This window comes from Cupressus sempervirens, chromosome 10, assembly GCF_028749045.1.
Source record: "Cupressus sempervirens isolate cs-2001-9-10 chromosome 10, ASM2874904v1, whole genome shotgun sequence".
Classification (NCBI taxonomy): domain Eukaryota; kingdom Viridiplantae; phylum Streptophyta; class Pinopsida; order Cupressales; family Cupressaceae; genus Cupressus; species Cupressus sempervirens.
This window is the reverse complement of record NC_143127.1, coordinates 377844047-377859798: the sequence shown is the minus strand read 5'-3', so window position 1 is coordinate 377859798 and position 15752 is coordinate 377844047. Positions and strand designations below refer to the sequence as shown.

The 15752-nt window shown below is 35.5% G+C and overlaps 1 protein-coding gene across 6 annotated transcripts in view; it reads left to right on the top strand.

The window, feature by feature from the left end:
• LOC149534251 (uncharacterized) overlaps positions 1-15752 on the top strand; it is a 286537-nt gene that overhangs the window by 133566 nt on the left and 137219 nt on the right. The gene's annotated exons all lie outside the window — the stretch shown is intronic.

Below are 15752 nucleotides of genomic sequence, written 5' to 3'. Positions count from 1 at the left end.
TCCAGTCTTTGTGTTGGACTTGGCAAATAGGCAAAAAAGCCAAACAAATTGAAATAAACAAATTTCATGTAAAACAATGTTATAAAAGATGAAATAGAATTAAATAATATTGGCAAACTATTTTCTATTTGATTTGAATAATAAATTAGTACAATATTGCATCAAAATGCAATGCTGGTAATTCGATATGTCTGTCATGATAATTGAAAATCATCATAAAAATCTACAATTCTAGGAATGTCACAACAATTTCATTTTTCTCTTCACTGGATACTTTCTAGTAATAGTTGGGCTCCTAGCCTTAGCAGTTGATAAGAATTCCAGTCTCAAACTTGATAGTATTGATTCCTTAGGATTGCTGCCCTGATCCAAAATATGTCTTGCATTTGCTTCTACTGAACCTTCTTTCTTTGCCTCTCAAGATCAGCAGTCTCGTCTTTTGTAAACATAGGTCCCTTTTCTTGGATAGTCTAGTCAATATAGAGATTAATGTCATCCAGTAATTTACTTTTCTTCAACTTAGGCATTCAGGAGAGGTTCACTAGCCTATTTTATTCTCGTAGACTAATTTGGAGAATTAAAAAGATAATAGTTTAATTAATTAAATTAAGCTGCCTTAAAACTAAGGTTGTGGGTAACTTGCAGTTGATAAGAATTCCAGTCTCAAACTTGATAGTATTGATTCCTTAGGATTGCTGCCCTGATCCAAAATATGTCTTGCATTTGCTTCTACTGAACCTTCTTTCTTTGCCTCTCAAGATCAGCAGTCTCGTCTTTTGTAAACATAGGTCCCTTTTCTTGGATAGTCTAGTCAATATAGAGATTAATGTCATCCAGTAATTTACTTTTCTTCAACTTAGGCATTCAGGAGAGGTTCACTAGCCTATTTTATTCTCGTAGACTAATTTGGAGAATTAAAAAGATAATAGTTTAATTAATTAAATTAAGCTGCCTTAAAACTAAGGTTGTGGGTAACTTGCAGTTTAATTGTTGTAAAGTAACATCTCAAAATGCTGAATTAATGCAGTCTCACTATATGTGGGCCAAAAATATTATCATTTAAGCAAAGTTATCTTGGGTTTATTGGGATTATGGGAATAGTGATGGGTTTCCAAGAAGGATTTTTTCTTCTAGCAAGGGACAACAGTGTTGATGACTACATGAAAATTAGGGAAATCTATAATATATAGGGAAATCTTAAATATTTATATGAAAACATGGTTAAAGCATATTTATATTCATTATAGAACCTTAGAACCTTAATATATAATGTTTGTGTCAAATAATTTAAATTTAGAGTTCACATGAGAGTTTGAGGCACACAACTTATCAATCTCAAAATATTATCCAAATTAATTTTGTGGGATAGCTAGGGGACAGGTTTCCAAAATTTCTCTTGTTCCCAATTCTTAATATGTTTTAAATTAATGAACACAAACATATTTGTTAATGACCATGCTTGGGAAAGTTACACAATAGCTTAGGATAGACAGAGGCGCTAACAAGTAGGGTTTACAAAGAGATTGTGTGAACATCCTATTCTCACTTTTGATGGCTGCAACAAATGCACAATCAGATCATTGTTTTTGAAATCAGATTCTTACTTTTCATTAAACCTTATTTAAAAAATCATGCTATCATGTATGCTATCATGCACTTAGGTGTATGGCTCATGAATGCTGGTATGGCAAGTTAGGAACACAAGGACACAATTTAATGAACTCCTTTTTGATTTCAGCTAGGAAGTTATTAGTTATAGACAAATTTGATATGAAAAATCTAGAGTTGAATTTTGAAGTGTTGGCATAACTTGAGCAGAGTGGTACTGTAGATGCATACATTTCAGAGCTCTAGAGGCCAAATTGTTATGGTTCCAGATGTATCAATGAGGAGGTTGGTAGCTTTTCTTTGATGGGTTATCATAACGTCTTCATGGTTGTGTTTAAGCCTTTAAGACCTTTGGTCCTCCCACTCTTCAAGATGCCATTAAGAGGGTTAGAAACATAAAGTTTTGTAAAGGTCTCTGGTCCTTCCACTCCTCAAGATGCCATTAATAGGATTGCAGACACAAAGTTTTCTACTCTAAAGGCCAAATTCTAGTCAAAGATAAAGGATTTCCGAGCCATATATAGATGTTTGAGCCATATATCAGTAAATGAGATTCTGAAGGTTATTCCTTTTATGGTGAATTAGTGCAACATTCTTATAAAATAATAATTGTCATGCCCCCAGCCTGAATAGACCTATAATAAAAAGTGATTATAAGAGTAAAATATAAAAATTACTTGTAGTAATAATTATATTGAAGCATAAACAATAAAATAAATAAATTAACCAACCAATATAACTACATAGAAATAAATAATGATATGAATACGATATAATATAACTATATAGATGTTAACATATAAAACAATATATTATAATATAATTTATATTATCATACAACTCTAAAATATAAAATAATATAACTAAAATATGTCTTAATACTAAATATTATAAAAATACACTAAATATACGATAAATATAATTGACCAGATATATACTCTCAAAAAATTCATTAGTGACCAATATATTGGGGCTCACAGGAATCCTTGACCTTTGGAATAGGTGGTCCTCCCTCCCTACACATGTATAAAGGAAACAATTAGTGTTTTGTTAGTGAGATTCATCTTTCGGTATTCAATCTACATACCTAACAAAATGAAAGGCTACAAATATAAAAAATAAAAAACTAGGAACACAATAAGTATACTTGAATCTCTTTTGACCTTTTCACACTATAGCCCCATTGCAAATAGGGACTCTTTTTTCTGGCTTGTGTTGGATATCTAAGAGGTAGGGTGAATCAGTTATTTTAGGTCCTGTTGTCATGCATTTTGTCACCACAAAATGTTGGTAATAGCACAAAACTTTTTCAAGCTTAGTTTCGCATTTCTCTGAGTTTAGTTCGTTATTTAATTGGTTAGTATTGATCAACCAATCAGTACTAATTGATATAATGAATCCTTTTACCGAAGGCTTTCGTCGAGTCTTTTTCGTTTTGCTTTTTGTCGAGCTTTTGCTTGATTTTGAAGCTTTTATCGTCCGTTCTTTGTTTTTGACTTTGCGTTTGCTTGTTTTTAGTCTTTTGGTTTTGCTCATGTCATGCCTTTCATTTTTCCCTTCGATTCGGTCTAACCTAGAGGTCAATTAGAGTTGTCAGTCAACAGATATGTCCATTTTAGTCTTTAAAAATGGACCTTTTGGGTGCAACAACACGAATTAAAAATATGATGTTATATTTTCAATTTGACTTTCACTTTTAAAAAAATATAACTTATATTCACTTTTTGTTATGTTTTTAAATTACTTTAACTTAAATTTTTTAACTTAAAGTTTTTAACTTAAAGTGACTATAGTGCACATGTTATAATTTTAAGTTGAGTTATTTTTTAATTTTTTGCTTAAAGTAACTATATAACTATATAGTTTCAATTTAATTTTTGGTTTTAAAAATCAAATGTTTATTTAAATGTTACCTTTAAAATGATGTTTATATGTTATATTTCAAAATATGATAAATAAATATTGTTTATGACCCATTTTGTAACATTTTTATAATTTTAAGTGAATTAAATGACTTAAAGTATTCATAAGTGGACATTTTATATGCAATAACATGTAAAATCCATCAAAAGTGGACATTTTACAAGTTAATGTATATAAAGTTTACTTTGGTGGACCTTTTTGATGTCATTACATCAAAAGGTTATCATAAGTGGACCTTTTTGATGCTACTGCATCAAAAGTGAAGTTTTTATGCTCCTACATCTTAAAAGTGAGATGCATTTTAAAACATGCTTCCTCCCCCAAAAGGTCTGTTTTTGCTTATGAGCATATTTTAAAACATATAATGGCATCCAAAAAGTGTGATTTCGATGAGATGCACATTTTAAAATATGTAAGTGACCCAAAAAGGTCCGTTTTTGATCACAAAACATGTTTTAGTATATGCATTAACCCTCCAAAAGTCCATTTTTGAAGAACATGCTCTTGCCTTCCAAAAACCCGATTTTGATCATAACTTGAGATTTACTTGATGGTTTTGCATCAGATTTTCTCCAATAGGGTCGTTCTTGCTTAGCCATGGATTTTCTAATATTGAAAATGGATTTATCTTGCTAAAAAACAATTTTTCAAACTCCTTCCAAGGGCACATTTTTGGAAAAATCTTCAAATAAATCCATTTTGAGTGATTTAAATCAGGTTTTTGCAAGGAAAAGAGGAGTTTTGGCATGTTCAATCATTTCCAATACATCTTGGTTCACATTTTTGCACTTAGAAGCCAAAAACGAATTCATTTCATGCCTTTTATGAATCACGTTTTTGCTAAAAACGCCCAGAAAATTGGGATTTTTATCCACTTTTTTGTAATTTGTAGTCACGTTTTTGATTTTGATCCGTGTATATGCATTTGGGAAAGTTGTTTTTGCATTCCCAAGTCAAAAATGACTCAAAAACATGCATTTTTTAACCACATTTTTGCAAAAACGACCCAGATTTTTGCATTAAAAAGTCATTTTTTGTTCAAAAAACTCAAACAAATGCATTTCCAGCCCATACCTTTGATCAAGAGGGATTGTTTTTGAGTTTTAAATGCATGATATTGTCTTTGGAGACCATGTATTTGGCACTTTTATGTCAAATTCGACCCTTCATTACTCATTAATTTTTGTTAAATGCAAGTACGGAAAAAGTCAAAAAGTTTGAAAATCCGGATTTGAAGAAGATTGGTCTTCAAGTCTATAAAACTTGCTATTTTGGCTCTTTAACCTCCAAGTAAGTGGACATTTGCAAACTTGCTCATCAATTCATGCTTATCTTGCTATTTCCATGCATATTTTAGCTTGAAATTGCACATTTGTCCATATATATGCTATGAAAAGTGCATTTTGCATTTAAAAATGATGAAAACTCTCATTTTCACACTTTTGGAATTTCCCCAAACTCCAAATTTGAATTTAAGTGTTGAAGTGCATTGCATCTTGACATGTTCGAGTTTTTTACCAAAGACGTGTTTGTTTTGTGCTTGTTTGTTGGTTTTCTCCACTTTGGAGAAGTTACAAGTTTTTTCTCAAAAACTTGTTTTTGCTTCACTTCATGTGAAAGCATCATCACGTTTCACTTCCATTTTCCATGTCAAAACACTTCACATCTCATCCGACAAATGCGTTACATGTTTTCCATCTCATTCATCATCCGCACATTCATGTAATCCCATTTTCCGGTTCTATTTTCATTTTCGCCTCTCCATATGCATTCACGCCTCCATGAGCAATTACATGTTTTTCCACTTCCCATGTCATTACACGCTTTGCATCTCTTCCATCTGCACTTACATGTAAAAGCTCGTCCACCATTTGTGTCATGTCCCCTTTTCAAATAATTAAAAAATAATAATCTTTGCTAAGGCAGGCAGGCCCAAGAAAGTGAAGTTTCGGAAAAAGGGAGTTAATCTTTGGAAACCGTTGGACTAATAAATGAAAATTATTATTAAAATATGTTTCATTAACCTCTCTTGGATGTGAGTTACATTTATGCCCTCTTTTAAGGGGGTTTGGAGGCATTTTGGGCACATTCCAGAACTTGATTTTCGCTCATTCTTTGTTATTCTTCAGAGGCTGCCAAACCTGTGGAGAAGGAGACCCAAGAACGGGAGTTTGCAGGTTTCCAGGGAGACCCAAGAACGGGAGTTTGCAGGTTTCTAGGAAGGCTAAGGACGGGAGTTTGAAGCCATTCCATGTGCATGCTCATACAGAGTTTGCCTTTGTGCTGAACAGTGTAGATTTGTGGGTTTTTGGGTGTGTTTTTTGCATGAGTTTGGTGTTTTCAGTTGAGCATTTCATATCAGTTTTGGTTGCTGCTGTATTTTAGACTTTAATCTGTTAAAATAGAGCTCAATATATGTATTGGGACGTGATTAAACTTCTGAGATAGTTTATTAGTGTTTTTGTGGTGTTTTCGGGCATTTTTGTGTTAATTTCGGGAGCCCGATGAGCATAGTTTTTGTCCTACATTTGTGAGCTGTTGTGTAAAGGCTATATAGATCTGGAAATGTCATTTTGTAAGTTGTTATGCTGCTGAAATTTCTGAAAAAATGTCCATTTTCAGATTTATTAATAATAGGTGAAGCTGTGAAGCTTTTGGCACCATTTCTGGCATACCCGATTTGGGGTTTCTTGAGAAATTTGGAGGATCTTTGTGATATTAGTTGTTTGATCTTAAAGATCTGATTAAAGGTTGGAAATATCATACAAAATCAGAAAAGGGACATTTCAGTGGTATCAGAGCCATGATCTTGCCAGCCTGAGGGTTTGTAGAAGTTTGCAGGTCAGTTTTGACAACTACCCAGATCTTGCATTTCAGTTTTGAGAACTACCCAAATCTTGCATGTCATAATTTATGATTGCATGTTGCTTCTAATCAGCTGCATGTCAAAATTTATGGTTGCATGCTACTTCTAATCATTTTCATGTTAGTTCTTGGTGAATTTGGTGGTTGTAGAAGTTTGCATGTCAGTTTTGACAACTACCCAGATCTTGCATGTCAGTTTTGACAACTACTCAGATCTTGCATGTCATAATTTGGTGGTTGCATGTTGCTTCTAATCAGTTGCATGTCCAAATCTATGGTTGCATGCTACTTCTAATCATTTGCATGTTAGTTCTTGGTGTTTGAAGAAGTTATATCCTATTGGGGTTACACTCTACTTTATCCAGAATGGACAGGTATAGTACAGAGTCTCAGAGGGAACGATCTTGGACAATTGATAGCCAGAGTCAAAATAGTAGAAAGGATGGTTATTTAGACATTCGAGATAAACTTATGAAAATAAGCCATGACATGTCTAAACAGTTGGTTGAGCACCACCGTATAATGAATGACATGTTATCTGACCCAGCTAAGGTGGATAAGTTGATTGGATTTCTATTTGGCAGATTTTCTCACAGGACAGATGACACAATTCCCAAGAACTTGCATGAGGAGTTTGAGAAACTAGCTGATAGCTAGGTAGAGGTCTCAGATTCTACTCTGCCACAGGAGGTGGTGGGAAAGGATATTACACAGATTGATAGTAATAGTCAACTTGATACTCAAATTGAGACAATTGTTTACAGGTTGTCAAAGGGTGATGCCACAGGTATTCAGGATGGTATAGTTACAACAGGCAGTGACTACAGTGTAGTGGGTTCAGATGATGATTATGAGGATGTTGTTGTGCAGGATGGTGAGATACCTGGTAGAGATGAGCAAACATTGAGCATTCATGACTTTGCTGAGAAAGAGTACCAGGCACAGTTAGATGCTTCATCACATGAGGTTGAGGCAGGTAGTACTTCACATGATTTATCCCGCCAGCTGAAGGTGAGTGAAGATAGTATTTTGACTTCATTATCTCATCATGATAGGTATGTGGAGTTAGTTGGTATTGGTCATATTACTCAAGTGAGGATTTTGCTTGAGTTACCAGCTGATTCTAGTTTACAGATATGGACTCAAGATTGTTATATTGGCATTTGGGATTCAGTTGACAGGAGATCTTTAACACTTTTTGGTAGCAGCGTTTGTTTGGGTGCTATCATGGATTTGATTAGCAGATTGCACGGTGTTGTCTTTTCTTGTGCTAGCAGCTTGTCCAATGTTGGTATTAGTTTTTATACACCGATGTTGGGCTTTGTTCATATATCCAGTCGACCATACTTGCTAGAATGTGTTGATGATATTTCATATTTGGCAGTGTGTATAGATGAGTCCCAGGATCATATTGGCATTGATGACATCCAGGAGGATGCAGTGGGCAATTTTGAAGACTTAGTTTCCTTGGGTATAGAGGAGTTGGACATCAATGCTAATGTTTTTGATACTCCATATGTTGATATGAGTTTTAGATTTGATTCACAGGATATGGATGGTAATACTCTAGAGACTAGTAACTTTGAGGATACTCCTTTAGACAGTGCAGCAGAGGAGGTTTGTAGGAGACAGTCAAGCCAGTGCCATCATGTGTCTAATCAGTTGAGAGTTAGTGACCAAGACATTGCTATCACTTGCCAGCATTTCGATGCTGCTCGTCAGTTGTTAGCAGTTTATGGATGGGGTTCTCCTACTAGTGATGAGCAGGGAGGCAGTTATCTTTCCTTGACAGAGTTCCACTCTTTATGGGAGGCTATCCAGATTCTGAGACAGGATTATATGCAGTTGGTAGCCGACAAAGATTATCTTATGAAGTGGGGCAGTACAGCTTATGATGCATTGTTGGCCAACGAAGATGAGGTGAGTGAGCTTATTGAGCAGCTTGTGGTGACTTCTGAGATTCTTGAGAGTACACAGTTGGCTTTCAAGGAGTCACAGTTTCATTTGTCTAAGGTGACCATGGAGTTATAGCGACTACAGTCTTCACCTGATTCTATACAGTCACAAGCAGTGGTGTTTGGTGATCCGAGGATGTCTATGGCCGAGATTGTCAGAGACAGTGGAGATGGGGATGCATCCATTCTTGATACTAACATTGGAATATCAGGTTCATTCCCACTAGAGTTAGGTTCAGTTGAGTTGGGTGTTGTAGCAGATTGTTGTATGCCTGACATGGTGGTGGCCTCTAGTATTGATGGCACAGAGACGAGATTTATCAAAGATCATGTGTGATGTTGGTGAGTCGGCAGTTGGCATGGTTCCTACTAGTAACACTACTCCCTTGGTGATATCTTCGGAGGTAGTAGTTAGTTCCAACATGGTTAATGATCAATTGCAGTTAGTTTCATCTGGATTACAGTCTGAGCCACTGACTGAGATTGGTGCATTCTATCGGCATTACACTGTGAGGTATGCTCATCAATTTACCTTTGATGACCATGTTGATGAGATAATGATACAGAGATGTACTTTGGTTCCTAGTGCTTATCATCAGTTATGGGACAATTTGATGCCTCAAGATGAGAGTTGTGATGAGCAGGACATGGCGATAGGTTCTACAGTTGACAGCTTGATAATACATGACTTAGAGCAGGAGTTTCAAAGTGATGCTTCAGCGGGTGTTGTTATTGATTCTACTCCTTTGGCTATGACATCTCCTGACTTAGCTGGTGATCAGTCACAGTGGATTGTATCACTTGTTCATGGTGAGTTGTTGACTAAGGTTGGTTTTTTTTATCAACATTATATTGCAAGGTATGTACATTAGTTAGCATTTGATCCTTGTGTTGAGGAGTTGATGGCAGAAAGATTTGGTTTGGGTTCCAATTCTTGCTATTTATCTTGTGATGGCTTTTCACCATCAAGGGTGCATGGTAGTTATGGTTATGAGATAGTGGCCGGTGATTTGCAAAGTTGTGTTAACTGCAGGAGTTGTACAGTGTGTGGATTCTCCATACTTGGTACAGTTTCATTCGAGAGCATTCACCATTGTTGCAGAGTTGGATTGTGCATTCCGTATAGGCCAGTGGGATGCGTTGATGGTATTTACTGTGTTGGTAGTTTGATTTGTCCACTTTGCTTGGGTTCTGATGTTCTAAGAGTTTGTGCCTCATGGGTTTTTGATTGTGGTAGTGGTGATTTCGGAGTTTGGTTGAGCTATAATTGTCAGTTTGATTATGGATTCCTCTTGGTCATATTGCAGAGGATATTGCAGGAGCCTGTGTTAATTGGTAGTAGTATAGTTCATGACTACATTTGGGATCCAGGTGGATTGATTGGTTTATTGTTCAACCATTGCTTGAGGACAAGCAATGTTTGGGAGGGGAGGACTTGTCATGTCCCCTTTTCAAATAATTAAAAAATAATAATCTTTGCTAAGGCAGGCAGGCCCAAGAAAGTGAAGTTTCGGAAAAAGGGAGTTAATCTTTGGAAACCGTTGGACTAATAAATGAAAATTATTATTAAAATATGTTTCATTAACCTCTCTTGGATGTGAGTTACATTTATGCCCTCTTTTAAGGGGGTTTGGAGGCATTTTGGGCACATTCCAGAACTTGATTTTCGCTCATTCTTTGTTATTCTTCAGAGGCTGCCAAACCTGTGGAGAAGGAGACCCAAGAACGGGAGTTTGCAGGTTTCCAGGGAGACCCAAGAACGGGAGTTTGCAGGTTTCTAGGAAGGCTAAGGACGAGAGTTTGAAGCCATTCCATGTGCATGCTCATACAGAGTTTGCCTTTGTGCTGAATAGTGTAGATTTGTGGGTTTTTGGGTGTGTTTTTTGCATGAGTTTGGTGTTTTCAGTTGAGCATTTCATATCAGTTTTGGTTGCTGCTGTATTTCAGACTTTAAGCTGTTAAAATAGAGCTCAATATATGTATTGGGACGTGATTAAACTTCTGAGATAGTTTATTAGTGTTTTTGTGATTTTTTCAGGCATTTTTGTGTTAATTTCGGGAGCCCGATGAGCATAGTTTTTGTCCTACATTTGTGAGCTGTTGTGTAAAGGCTATATAGATCTGGAAATGTCATTTTGTAGGCTGTTATGCTGCTGAAATTTCTGTAAAAATGTCCATTTTCAGATTTATTAATAATAGGTGAAGCTGTGAAGCTTTTGGCACCATTTCTGGCATACCCGATTTGGGGTTTCTTGAGAAATTTGGAGGATCTTTGTGATATTAGTTGTTTGATCTTAAAGCTCTGATTAAAGGTTGGAAATATCATACAAAATCAGAAAAGGGACATTTCAATTTGCCTTCGCTTTCCATCTCATCCTTCATCCCTTGTTGCATCTTGCATTTACATGTAATCCATTTTTCGTGCAATGACATCTTGAAATCCCAAGTCATATTTCAGAAATCAGCAATCTTCATTTGTACACATTCCCATGCGCCAAACACCTTATGTCAAAAAAAGGTAAAGGTGTTGATGGAAAGTTGTTCCGAGTTTACATCCGAACACCATCGAGAAGGTTTTCAAAGTGTCAAAGACTCCAGTTTGTGCTGATCTACAAAGGAGAATTCACGACAACTTGAGCGAGAAAAGCTGGATCACATCAAGTTTCCACATGACAACAGACAATTCATCACAGTTAGAGGTTGTCAAAAGACACAATACCATGGTTATCAAGATGAATGCTGCAGTACAAAGTACATGAACTTCTGATCCTATGATTATCCGGGATTGCATCGCCAAGTACAAGGCCCTTCAGAACAATCCCTAGGATTGTTTCAATTTTTTTTTGTGTTTCTTCTTCTTCTTCTTGTTTCATGTTTGTAATTGAAGAGGACGTATTACATGAAGATGTGTAATTACGTATAATGCGAGTTACATGTGTATGAAAAGATGTAATGTGAGTTGCATGTAACCCTATATTTTTAAAAAAATTTACACTAGGTCAAAGTTGGTTGAGTTGCTTCCACTTTTTCCTCCACCTTTTTCTCAACTCCTATGCCCACATAAAGGAGTGCCCCCTTATTGTAAAAATCATCTTCTGTTGTATGCAAGAAAGCTCTGCCACATTTGTGCAAGCATAACTTTGATTGTGTAGTACAAAGTTGGGAGAAAAGTGAATAAAAGAAGCAATTGGATTCGAAGCTTTGACTGGAAGCAATTGTGATAGAGCAAATTAGAAGCTTTGATTGTAATTTGTGCCTATTTTCTTGATTCATGTTATTATTGTGTGTTCAATAAAAGAGTATAGTGATTTAAGGAGCAATTAGAGTTGAAGCTTTTACTGGGAGCAGTTGTGGAAATATATAGCTAGAAGCTTTGCCTGTAGCTTATACTTCTCTCTTAATTCGCAAAATATTTAAGTATTCTTACTTTTAGGAGTCTTTGTGCCCTAATTGTAAAGCTTTTCATATAGAAGTACGATTGGACTTAGAGCCAAACCGATACATTTTCAGCTAGCCTTTGAGTTAGTGGAGGTTTATCGGTATCACTATTTCTAGCTCTTGATAGAAGTGTAGTTAGAGATTCACCTCGCCCGTTACTCACTCCACGAGTAAGTGGATTCTTTTTTTAAAGTTAAGAAGAAAGGATATTGGTAATACCCATTTTTTGACTTCTTGCTTACCTTGAGTTGATTCAAGGAACAGTGAGAAGGGGGAGCCTTCCCTTTAAGGTAGGAGAGACTCTGTCTCACACGCTGTGGCTGGTCATCCTATTTTGCGATTGGATTATTACCCAAAACTGTCGGTTGCAAAATATCCACCCAACGGGTCCCTCAACAATTTTCACCTCTTTAACTTATCAACAAATTAACTCAGTTGAACATTCAAGGTACCTTCAATAATTTACAACATTAAGCATACAAGAACAATAAATAATATGCAAACACTCATAAACACATGAACACCAGATTTTAACATGGAAGCCTAATTCAGGTAAAAATCGCTATGGGAATTATCGCCCACAAAGAAATTCGCTCTTTTGAAGTGAGCTTGGTTAAGAGCCAACCCTATTAAAGGTTACAAAACATATTTGCTAAACCTGACCTTGTTATGGGATATTCACCAAAGATCAGTTAGATCTGTCACCCTATTCATGAGTGGCTTGATTAGAGGACTCAGTACATTCTTTAGAATGCAACCATACAAACGATTTACAAATAGGATTGTTAAATCTAGCCAATTAAGAGATTTTCTGCTACAATGGTTAGAAAGTAACATTGAAATGATCTGTTTTAAATAGCAACTACCTTTGCCTATTTAGATCTCCTTTCTGCTCTATTCGCTTCCAAACTCTTCCTCTATTGAGGAAGTCTACATTCACACAACATTTAATCTTGCTTTGCAGCATTACATTTTGGTTCAGATTGGTACATATCTCGTACCATTCAGGATCTATGAAACTGTAAAAGGGGGTTGCTCTGTTGAGCATTCCAGTTTTGTATTAGCTTGTTTCTATATGCTGCCTTCTTGGCTGGAGTCCACCTGACTCTTTCCTTCTTCATCCGTTGAATTGCCTGATTCAGGTTTTCATTGTCTTGGGGTTCAGAACAACAGGAGTAGTCATATTTAGTCATGTTTCTAATAAGATAGGGAAAGATGGGATGCCGAGTTTTCTTGCGAGGAGTTTTACGTACTAACATCCTGTAGTCAATTCAAATTTCCATCAAGTATTAAGAAGGTAGGGTGCCGTAGGTTCAGTGTCAAACCCAACGCTCTGATACCATATGTAACATACAAATTTTCTTAACCAAATTATATAATCTTAATTAACTAATTTCATAAGTAACTGAATTCATTTCACATTATATTGATTTATACCATCTGATTATAACTGAAAGGAAATCAACACATTTATGAGAATCAAAAGAGATATCAAGTATTGCTAACATTTTAACTACTTCTAGTTATTTAACTGAAATTAAAGTAACGGCTAATTATATCAATTGAAAATCTCATTAACATAAAGTAAATGTTTTCTCTATCTTGAAATGAAAATAATCATCTAATTTTTAGAAGGTTACAAGTAAAAGAAACATATTGTATAAATGAAAGAATTTCTTTAACTCATTGTCCAAGCCTCAACATTGGTGAGAGGAGAAGCATTGACATAGGCTTAACCTTCCAACCGCAGACTATTACTTATCCCCACATATTCTAATTTAATAGAATGACCCTTTAGAATGGCCTTCCCTACCTTTGGATCGGGCTTGGGATGTTCATAAGTTCAGCTATTAGAGCAACCCGGTGGTTTGATGTCCCAACAATTATTCTCCAAAATAACTGAAGCGTTTGGACAATCAACAAAGATCACATGTTCGGTATGTCTACCTAATTTCTACCCTCGCCAAGGATTTCAAGTTGGGTCTACAAACCCGATCTCCACCACTCAACTTGACAACGTATTGCGTAATTGGAACATGCATGAGCTTTTTTAATTTTAGCATATTATTTAATTGATCTGATTCCATTCGTTTTTATGCAGACTCTCTACACCTCCTCACCTTTTTCAAGCTTCCAAGCCAGTGGTTCCCAGGTGCTCGTGAGTTTATAGCCACAACATTGCTTGACACCTCTTCACCAATAATGACATCATCGCCTGGTGAATTCCTCGGTGTTAGGATTTCATGATATCATTTTCATTTCAGGATACAATAGATTTTGATTAGAGATAAGTTTTCATGCAAGATTGAAACTCTATGTTGATTTGAAGACATCAATGATATAGATATAAGACTGAGACCATATTTGATAATCTGATTATTATTTCCTTGGGTTCGGCCAGTACTAAAGTGATATTAGAATGAGGAATTTAACTTTCAAAACAACATCTGACTGGTGCAATATCACAGAAGTTTACAAACATGGTTGATGTGTACAAATATTAGTCACTATACTTTGTTTAACCACTACTGATTTGGAAATAAAGAAAGAATAACACAAAATAAATTATTGAGCAAAATCGGGAGTTTCTTACGTGATTGTCTTGTGCAGATTTCTTCTGGTCAGAAAAATGTGAGCTCCATTCCTTGCTCAAAAAACTGTAGATGTGCGTATGAAGGCAATATGGAACAAATCGGATATTGATGGTTTCATTCGAGTTTAATATTCAGGCTTTCTTTTCTTAGAGAACACAGCGTATTCGATTGCTAATGAGGATGAAGTGTAAAAGATATATTAAAACACGATCAGGAGGCTCTATAAAAAGATTTGCATTTGGCTCTTCAGCTGCCATCGGTTACAAAGAGACTTTTCGAATGCAAAGACAATTCGAATTTTTAAAAGGAGAAAGAAAAGTGAGGAAAAGATTAAGAAATTGAAAAGTTTGATTATTTTTATTCATTTTTAAAATATGTTCATGTGTACGTTTAGGTAAAGTGGCATCATTAGATAATGACTTATTATTTATTGGTGTTACTTTATTTTAATGTACATATGTTCGTATTTAAGTGTGAATAATAATAATTAAATAATGAATTCATTAATAATTTCTTTTTTAGACTGCAGGAATCGGTGCAACATGGCCCCCCTATAAACTGCAGTGCGCCTGGTAAACTTTTTAATGTGACCGGTAGCGCTGACACGACACGCCCACTGGTACCACGAGGACGGAGGAGACTAGAACCCGTGACCAACCCCCTGCAACAGGGAAGATTAATTCATTAATAATTTCATGAAAGGTATGAATTATAGTTTTTTTAATTGATTATTATATTGTTCTTTTTAATAGCTCATGCAAGTTCCATACTGCAACATGTTATCAAACCTAGTATCCTTGCTAGAGTGGACTTAGCTCAAACCTGTCCATTCAGATGACTGGACTATTCGACCATCCCCTTCCGGGATCTCCCCTTCCGATGATCCCGTTTAGCAATACTTCCCCTTTCTTCAGTCTTCTTCCTGTAATCATTCAAAAACAACATTCTTGCTAAACCATCAATTCAAGATGTATAAATGGTTAGTTCAAAATCATTTGGTGACCGTTACAGATTTCATTAATGTCAGAATAACTGACTCATTTCACATGATCAAGAAGAAATAAATTGATTGAACGGCTATAATTAACTAACTCACTTTCACATGATCAGGAAGAAATAAATTGATACAACGGCTATAATTAACTAACTCACTTTCACATGATTAGGAAAATAAATAAATTGATACAACGGCTATAATTAACTAACTCACTTTCACATGATATTGATTGTTAAATCCATGGCTAAGTTCAATTTAAAAATTTAGGGCAAAAATTTGGGATGTAACATATCCACCCCCTTAGATTTTTCATCGTCCTCGATGAAAATAATAGCAAATTTAAGTAATACTTAATCAGTCATATGAAAAGAA